Below are 9,801 nucleotides of genomic sequence, written 5' to 3'. Positions count from 1 at the left end.
CAGTGAATACCATTTTCTGGTGAATTACCCACCCCTTTGCCCCTGCTACCCCGAGGGTTACCGTGATTATCAACAGCAGCAGGAGCCCTTCCACGAGCTTGGTGAAAAAAAACAGTTGAGGTGTTAATGATCCTTTTTGCTGGATGTAAAACAAAGCATCTTTAACCACTGTTCATTATCCCCAGCTGCTCTTACCAAGGCTTTGAAGGGGGAATTATGCTCCAGGCATCTACTAGTGGTAAAGGAAACAGTCATTCTTATATAATCCAGTCATCACCCCAGCCTTTCCCCTCTATACCTCTTACACCCACAGATTTTAAAGCTGTAAAATTCCTGCAAGAAGTAACAGCTTGTGGGAGCAAAATGGTATCTACATCTAAATTGGATTTTAGAATCTTTGTACTTATTATGGCAACAAGTTTTCCTTCCTAGTTCATTTTCTTTTTTCTAATATTAAAATGTTTTTGCATTACCTTAGCACACTTACTCACTAAGCAGTGGGAAAAAAAGTCACCCGTGAGTGTGAGTGGTGAAGGAAAGCTAACCTAAAATCAGAGAAGGGAGAGTTGGCGAGATATTTGGTAAACTTAGGCCCCTAAGAACACCTGTAGCTTTAGCCCTTTTGCCTTGTCTTGCTAAAAATTGGGATGAAATGGAACTGCCTTGATGTTTAAATATGATCCTGTGATTCGAGTGATTTTCTACAGTGGCTGTGGATTGCACTGAGCTAAGCACTCTCTAACCTGGTCTCCTAGCAACAAATGCTAATGAGATGGTAGGCTGTGGCTAAAAGATGCCATCCATTACCTAGGGAAAAAAGCAAAATGGACTCAGCATAACAGAGAGATCAAATCGGAAGAGATAGCACCTAATTCCCCTGAGTTAACCAACAATAGGCCACAAGCTCGGGGAAATTACAGAGATCTCCTTAATTGATCTCATATAAATATTAAAATAATGGCTTTATAAGCATGTAGTGCTTTATAGTTTAGAATGCATTTCATATAATCCATGTATACTTTCAGTAATCCTTTGAAACTGAGAGCTATTTTTAAAAAAAATTTATTTATTTATTTTTGGCTGCATTGGGTCTTCTTTGCTACGCGGGCAGGCTTCAGTTGTGGTGAGCGGGCTCTTCGTTGTGGAGCATGGGCTCTAGGCACGTGGGCTTCAGTAGTTGTGGCACGCAGGCTCAGTAGCTGTGGCTCGCAGGCTTAGTTGCTCCACAACATGTGGGATCTTCCCAGACCAGGAATCAAACCCGTGTCCCCTGCATTGGCGGGCAAATTCTTAACCACTGCGCCACCAGGGAAGTCCCTGAAACAGACAGCTATTAACTCCCATTTTTATAGATGAATAAGATGAAACATGGAGAAATAACCTGCTAAAAGTGGAAACAACCCAAATGTCCATCAATTGATGACTGGGTAAATATGGTATAGCCATACAACAGGATATTATTTGGCAATAAAAAGGAACGAAGTACTGAGATGTCACAACATGGACGAACCTTGAAAACATGCTGTGAAAGAAGCTAGTCACAAAAGATCACATATTGTATGATTCCATTTATATGAAATGTCCAAAATGAGAAAATATTCTATGGAAATAAAATAGATTAGTGTTTTTCTAGGGCTGGGTGTTGGGGGAAAATGGAGAATGACTGCTAATGGGTATGGAGATTCTTTCTAGGGTAAAGAAAATGTTCTAAAATTTATTATAGAGATGGTTGCACAACTGTGTGAATATACTAAATACCACTGAATTATACACTTAACAGGTGAATTGTATGCTATGTGAGTTATATCTCAAGTTAGTATGTTTTTAAAAGGTTAAAAGGATGTCTTTTTTTTTTGGCCATGCCATGTGGCATGCGGGATCTTAATTCCCCAACCAGGGATCAAACCTGTGCCCCCTGCATGGGGAGCATGCAGTCTTCACCACCGGACTGCCAGGGAAGTCCCTAGGATGTCTTAAATACAGATACAGAGCAGGTTCAGCACTGTTGACCTTGGTTAAATCACACTTGTCAGTACAACCCCTGCCTCAGCAGTGTTGGGTTCTCCCCCTGTCTTGGGCTGGAGGCAGTGCTTCAGTTGTGATTAGTAGGGTCAGGCCAATGAATGGTAGCCTACCATCTGGCCAGCAGCATTAGTGGTCTCTGGGAATATCTATTTTGTGGAGATGAATGGACCCAATAAAGTTGGGGGAAAGAGTCACCAGCCCACAAATCCCAGGTAATCATATTAAGGGATCCAGCCTGCTCTGCCTAGTGTTATTACTTTCTCCCTGTGGAAAGAAAGACTATGACACTCCGGGGAACTAAGTCTGTCGCTTACCCAGTCAGTCAGCACTTAGCACCCACAGTGTGCAGAGCTAATGCAGGGCCAGGATTTTTTTTTTTAATAGGAAAGTTCTTCCCTCGAGGGATCAGCAAGATTAATGAAGACATTCTGTCTGCCCTCTGGGAGCCCTCGAACTGCTGGGGGAGAGATTCTCAGGTTTCAGGGGTCTCCTAATCTGTTGGGGAAATGAGATTAACTGCCCAATTTAAGGACACAAAGATAAGGGACATCATCTCGCAAACTGAAGACATGAGGGCTATGGGACCTGAGTGTTAATTAAGATGTGAGCAAAGCCCAAGTTAATGATGTCTTACAAGAGTGTGCTTTGGAAGAGGTTGAGGGACAAAAATGGCAGACCAAACTGGGGAGGGTATCCTGAGGGTCTCTACAAAGGCGGAGAGAGAAGCAGCTCCAGAATGCAAAGAACTTTTCAGCAAAAGTACTAGCATATAAAAAGAAACAAGTTTCTGTCCTGAAGGACACTACAGTCTAGTTGAATCACATCTAACAAGCTCATTTGAGTTCAAAAGGGACAGGAGGGAGGGTGGCGGAAGGGTGTCAGTTTTAAGGATATAGGAGTGTCTCAGAGCCCCAGGCTTAAGATTCCCAGCCCTCAGGGCCAGAGTGCTAGGTGACACGCAGACATCATCCCTTGCCTTTTGTTATCCTGATTCTCTGCCTCCCAGACTGCTTGATGTAAAATGGTTGCTGCTTATCTGAGTTTTTAGGCTACTCTGCTTTAAAAAAAAAAAAAAAAAAAAAAAGTTTTGAAAGGAAAGGATGGGAATCTCAGTCCAACTCTAGATTCCCTGAGGGAGGGACTTGTTTGGCCCTGCTAGGGTGAACCAATGCACTCACTCCTTGTTCAATCAACTGTGGCCAGAATGTGCGGTCACCCTGCACCAACCTGGCTGCTCTGAGTCACTGCAAGGATGGGATGGGGGGTGCATGGGGAGAGGAAAACACCAGAGAAGATGGTGTGAGCTGAGCGTACAACAGATAATTGCAATAACTTATAACAAATGCTGCGGGTGGGAGAATGGGATTCGAATCTGATTAAAAGATGAGTGGCCTTTAGGTGGAGAAAACCGGGGAGGATGCCATAATAAAGCACAGGATGGGGACTTCCCTGGTGGTCCAGTGGTTAAGACTCTGCACTCCCAATGCAGGGGGCCCAGGTTCGATCCCTGGTCAGGGAACTAGATCCTGCATGCTGCAACTAAAAGAGCCCGCATGCCACAGCTAAAGATCCCGCATGCCACAACGAAGGTCCCGCACATGGCAACGAAGATCCCGCGTGCCACAGCTAAGACCCAGCACAGCCAAATAAATAAATAAATAAATAAATATAGTTTTTTAAAAAGGCAAAGGATGGAATACTACCCATCAATAAAAAGGAACAAACCTGGCACATGCAATAACTTGACTGAAATCTCCACAGAATTAAGCTAAATTTGAAAGCATTTTAAATTACATACTATATATTCTGTTCATTTAACACTCTTGAAATTTCAAAATTATAGAAATGGAGACTAGGCTACTGATGCTAGGGGTTAAGTAGAAGGGAGGTGGGGGTGTGATGGCTATGTGAGGAAGGGGTCCTTGTGCTGTATCTTGACCCTGGTGGTGTATCCACAAACCTACACGTGATAAAAATGCATTGAACCAACTATGTAATGAGGACCAGAAAAATAGGAAATTGAATAAGGTAGGTGAATTGCATCAATGTTGATATCCTGGTTGTGATACTGTACTAAGGTTTTGCAAGATGTTACCGCTGAGGGAAGCTGCATTAAAAGGTGCACGTGATCTCTCTATTTAATTTCTTACAATTGTACATGAATCTACAATTACCACAAAATTAAAGGTTTATTTTCTAAAAAAGAGCAGGAGCTTCAAAAAGCAGGTCATGACAAGGAAATTGCAACGATCCGTGTGATGAGAGCACAGCGTTCCTAGTGGGGCAGAGTGAGAGAGGAGGCTGGAAAGAAGGTTAAATCCAGCCTGGGAAAGGCCTTGTATACCATCCTGAGGAATAATCTGGACTTGGTCCTATTAAAGGCAGTAGAGAGCTTTTGAGGTCTCTTAATAGGGGAGTGATGTAGTCAAACTTATATTCTAGAATGATCCCTGTGGTTCTAGGTTGTGGAAGCACTGTGGAGAATGGATTGGGTGTAGGGATAATAATCAGGGAAAGCCTGGAGGAAGGGAGACCAGTTAGGAGACCACTACAGTGGTTCAAGAGAGCGCAGGAGGGCCCGGACCAGACAGTGGCGATGCAGAAGGGAGGGAAAACCAGAGCTATTTAGGAGTTGAAGTCAACAGGACTTTTGTGATCAATTAGGTGCCAAAGAATGAGGTTATATTAATTTCCATAACAACACTAACTGGGTGCCTTAACGCAACAGAAAGTTATTCTTTCACAGTGGCAGATTCTGGAGGCTCTTAGAAGTTCAAGGTGTTGGCAGGACCACACTCCCTCCCAAGGCTGTAGGGGACAGTCTGTTCTTTGAGTGGCTGTTGGCATCCCTTGGCTTGCAGCGTCATGCCAGTCTCTGCCTCTGTGGTCACAATGCCTCCTCTTCTCAGTGTGCCTTCTCCTCCAGGTGTCTCTTAAGGGCACTCCTCATTGGATTTAGTACCCATCTAGATAATCCAAGATAAGCTCCTCTCAGGATCCTTAATCACATCTTTCTTCTTATAAGGCAGTGTACTTTATCCATATAAGGTAGTAATTATAAGACGTGGACATCTCTTTTCAACCTGCTACAGAGAGGTAGGGAAGAATAGATGATAACTAGGATTCTGACCCAGACCACCAAGACAGATGATACAGAAGGAAGAGTTGCTCTCAGGCAGAGAGTTTAAGTTTTAAGCATATTGAATCTGAGGGACTTGTAGGGATAGACAGTAGGTGATTGGAGAAATGTTTCTGCAAGAAGATGGGTTGGGGGACTTCCCTGGTGGTCCAGTGGTTAAGAATCCGCCTTCCAATGCAGGGGACATGGGTTCGATCCCTGGTGGGGGAACTAAGATCCCACATGCCATGGGGCAACTAAGCCCGTGCACCACAACTGGAGAGAAGCCCGTGTGCCACAATTAAGACCTGATGCAGGGGCTTCCCTGGTGGTGCAGCGGTTGAGAATCCGCCTGCCAATGCAGGGGACACGGGTTCGAGCCCTGGTCTGGGAAGATCCCACATGCCACGGAGGAACTGGGCCCATGAGCCACAACTGAGCCTGCGCGTCTGGAGCCTGTGCTCGGCAACAAGAGAGGCCGCAATAGTGAGAGGCCCGCGCACCGCGATGAAGAGTGGCCCCCGCTTGCCACAGCTAGAGAAAGCCCTCGCGCAGAAACGAAGACCCAACACAACCAAAAAAAAAAAAAAAAAAAAAGACCTGATGCAGCCAAATAAATAAATAAGAAGATGGGTTGGAGCTGCAAGTTGTTACTGACATAGGGCGGTGTAGCTGCAGCCATGGGAACGAGTGTGCTAACACGGAGGGTCAGTTGAGGACAGGCCCTGAATAACATCAACTTTAGGGGCTAGGCAGCCATCCAAGAAGCAAAAGAAAGCTGCCACCTGAAAGCCAAGCGGTAAAACAGCTTCAGAAAATGAGTTCAATAGTGTCAAATACTAGCAGGTAAATTAGGCGCAAAGGAATCATTAACAAAGGAAAAGAAAAACATATGGAAAGAAGACGTGCAAGTGAAGTATAAGGTGATGGAGGCCTAACTAATTTAGTCAGTTTTAGCTATATCAGTAGGGCTGGAAAGAAACCTTTGATTTCAGGAACTAAACGTTGACAGGCAGATGCGCTTCTTTTCTCTCTTTTTAGAAACCAGTATTTGCTCATTAAAGAACATTTGAAATGCATGAAATAGAAATAAAATAAATATAGTTCCATCAAGCAATCACTATTAACATTTCCATCCAGTTCTTTCTATGCATAGGTGACCTTAAAAAAAAAAAAAGTTGTATTATTTATACGTGTGTGCTCATGTGTGTGCATAGCCACCTGCCTTGATTCCAAACAAGGATCCTTCTCTAAATCCTCCTGGAGGATCTGTCTCCAGGTAGGGAGACTGAGTTCTGGACCTTGGTGAGGCTCCCCCAGGGCGAGCTGCAGGAGCCTCGGCCTCCCAACCTGGGCCATCTTCCTGCACCTCCTCCCGCAGAAGCTGCTGCACTGGTTTGGCCTGGACAAACACCAGGCACTTTTCTCTGGGTCAGTATTTCACATCCGTTGTCAGAGGCTAATCCTTCCTCAACATCTGCTCCCTGGGATGTTGTTCTCTGCCCCGCTACCTCTGATACCACCTGGTCTCTCTACAAGCCCCCGAGGCAGAGGTGCTTTCTCCACCTTACTGCTTCTTGGTGTTGATCCTCCTCTCCTTTTTGAATCCTATACCCTTTGCCTGAGCCAATAATCTCCCGCCGATTACTAGAAGAAGGCCCCTCCATCTGGAAGCCTTCTCTGATTACTGAACACACAGGTGCCTGGTAGATGCTTGTTGCCTCCTATTGAATTCGGTGACCCCTGCCTAGTCTTCAGCCAGCACAATCTAGTCCCTAGAGTGTGCCATCCCCTCCGTGCTTTTGTAGTGAAATGGTCGATTCCCCAAGTCAATTCCCCAGAATCTGCCAGGGGGCCCAGAACACATTCTGACCAAATGTCCGGCTTGCCACCATGTGCTTCCTGACTGCTGCTTCCTGCTGTCAGTCTGTGGGAGCCCGGAGGACACACTTTTATTTGAACAGCATCTCAAAATAGGGATGAGAAAACCAACACAAAAGTGTGACAAAATATACTGCAGAGAGTAACTAGAAATTCTTTCCAATATTTGTGTTTTGCTCCCCACCACTGGCTGGAAAAGGCATTTTCCAATTGCATTTCTTTTGATTTATGCCTGGCTTGTTCCTCTAATCAGCTCCCAAGAAAAGGGACAGACTCTCTTCTCTGTTCCTTCCCCTCAGTGCAAATCTCTGACCTCAGGAGTCATCACCTATTATATTATTTAAATCCAAGATACATTGAGTGTTTACTACCAGTTAAGTGCTCTTGTCATCCCCTTTTATAGAGGAGGGAGCCAGGGCTTAGTGAGGGTGAGGACTTGACGAGGGTGGCACAGCTGCAGGAGGCCAAGCTGGACCAGGGTTTAGGTTTGTAACACAGAATCCTGCTGTGGGGGAATGGGCGGGGTGGGCGTGGCGCCTGAGGCCAACTTCCTGTCACCCACCCTTTCTGCCCTCTCTGCAATAAAGTTCATAGTTCAGGAAATCCCCTGCAAGTGACAATGACTCTGAAACTTCCCTGAAGATAAAAACTGCTTGGCCGGGGCCCCACTCACCACTTGCCATCCCTTCAGCTGACGCTTAGTAACTCTTCCTTTGCCAGTAGTCAGGCTTTCCAGCTACCTTCAAGTCAGGAAAAATTCTCTTAAAGAGGCCCTATTGACATCCAGGCCTGGATTCAGGCCCATTCTCTATTATGGAGGACTCATCCCTGCCACCCCACCCGACCCACTATCCCTTCCTTCCTTTCTTCCTTCTGGGAGTTTTTGCAGCTCAGCTCTCACTCAGCCAAAGGGAAGCAACTGCTAATGTTAAGCAGTAAGGAGACTTAGGTAGGGGCCCAGGAGGCAATTTTTAAACAGAAATTTACTCAGGTTCAGGAAACAGCTATAAAGGGCATCTTGGCAATGCGGGCGCTCCATGTCCTGGTTGTAAACCCCAGGCAATGCCATACAGAGTGTCTGTTTATCAGTTGTCATGGATTCAGGGAGCCCACATACCTGCCCATCACCAGGGCATCCCCAGGCCCTGCCTCCAGAAATGACCACCCCTGAGTTGAAATCCACTCTTGGAAAGAAACTGAGGAGGAGCTTTTACAAGTTTCTTAGGCTTCACACCCTTTGTTGTTAGGAAATTCTTTCTATAGCCAACTTCAGTCCCTGTTAATATATTCTGAACAATAGAATTGTTTTTGTTGTTGTCCCCCATTTAATTTGAATAAAATAATAGGCATTGAATGTTTGTATGACAAGCATTGTATTAAGCACTTTGTACTTGGTCATTTTAATTCCCACAAAAAGCCATTAATCATTACTGTATAAACAGTTAATGATTAAAGGTATCATTAATATACCCATTTTACTGATGGGGCACCAAGACTTAGGTTGAGTAAATTACCCAACATCGTACAATAACAGGGTAGGGATTTGAATTCAGTTAGTCCCAACTTCAGGGCCCATGTGCTTAATTAATTATTAATGCTCTGTGTCTCCCTACAATTTTCCTTTCCCCAAATGGGATCGTTCCACCTGCATATACCTGACCACAATATTTCCCCTTGAGGCAGGCAACCTAGAACTGGTCCCAAAGGCCCTGAATAGAGTCATATTAGGGATCAGGGCCATGGAAGCTTTCCATTCCATCTCCTAATTCAATCTCTGACCACCTCCACACCAGCCTTTCCCCTGTATGGCCCCATCTTGTTAATATCCTTCTCAACAAAGTAGTTCCTGCGCCTAACTGGAGGACTGTGTGAGCCCTTCAGGAAAGCTCCGACAGACCAGTAGCCCTGGTCACCAGGGGAAAATGAACCCCTCTTTGCAAAGCAGCTGTATTTGCTAATTAAAAATTACTTCAGAGCTTCCCTGGTGGCGCAGTGGTTGAGAATCTGCCTGCCAATGCAGGGGACACGGGTTCGAGCCCTGGTCTGGGAAGATCCCACATGCCGCGGAGGAACTGGGCCTGTGAGCCACAATTGCTGAGCCTGCGCGTCTGGAGCCTGTGCTCCGCAACAAGAGAGGCCGCGATAGTGAGAGGCCCACGCACCGCGATGAAGAGTAGCCCCCGCTTGCCACAACTAGAGAAAGCCCTCACACAGAAACGAAGACCCAACACAGCCATAAAAATAAATAAATTAAAAAAAAAACCCAGTGCAGCTCTGGAGGTCCCAATCATTAGACAAATCTAAAAAAAAAAAAAAAAAAAAAAATTACTTCAACAAAATGCCATAAGGAAAAGATACCTGGGGAGGCATTAGGCTCTCAGTAGTTTTGGTAGGAACTCAGCATTGAATTCCAACTGAGAAAACAGCAGAGAAAAACACTGTGATCAGCTCCTGTGGCTGGGTTCTCCCTCACACATCACATAGACCACTACATCCCTCCCACTTATTCTCTACCCCACTGGGCCTGTCACTGCCCCAGCCCCATACCTTGTGACCCCATAGAGCAGGCAGGCTTGTGGTAAAGAGCCCAGACTCTGGAACCAGACAGCCTGGCAGCAACCTTCAGCAAGTTACTTAGGCTCTCTTGGCCTTGGTTTCCCCATTTATGAATGGCAATGATGACTACGTCCTCTACTTCAGCTAAATGAGTTAAAACGTGCAAAGCATCTAGAACAGGGTCTGACACATTGATTGGAAGCACTCAATAAATGTTCCAC

At 45.4% G+C, this 9,801-nt stretch overlaps 1 non-coding gene across 1 annotated transcript; it reads left to right on the top strand.

The window, feature by feature from the left end:
• Positions 1-3,471: 3,471 nt before the first annotated feature.
• Positions 3,472-3,544, top strand: TRNAG-CCC (transfer RNA glycine (anticodon CCC)). The gene has a single exon. It is a non-coding gene; the product is annotated as a tRNA-Gly (tRNA).
• Positions 3,545-9,801: the final 6,257 nt, after the last annotated feature.

The sequence above is a fragment of the Eschrichtius robustus genome, chromosome 20 (assembly GCF_028021215.1).
Source record: "Eschrichtius robustus isolate mEscRob2 chromosome 20, mEscRob2.pri, whole genome shotgun sequence".
Lineage (NCBI taxonomy): Eukaryota > Metazoa > Chordata > Mammalia > Artiodactyla > Eschrichtiidae > Eschrichtius > Eschrichtius robustus.
Note: the sequence above shows the minus strand (reverse complement) of the source record. Positions and strands in the feature narration are given on the sequence as shown.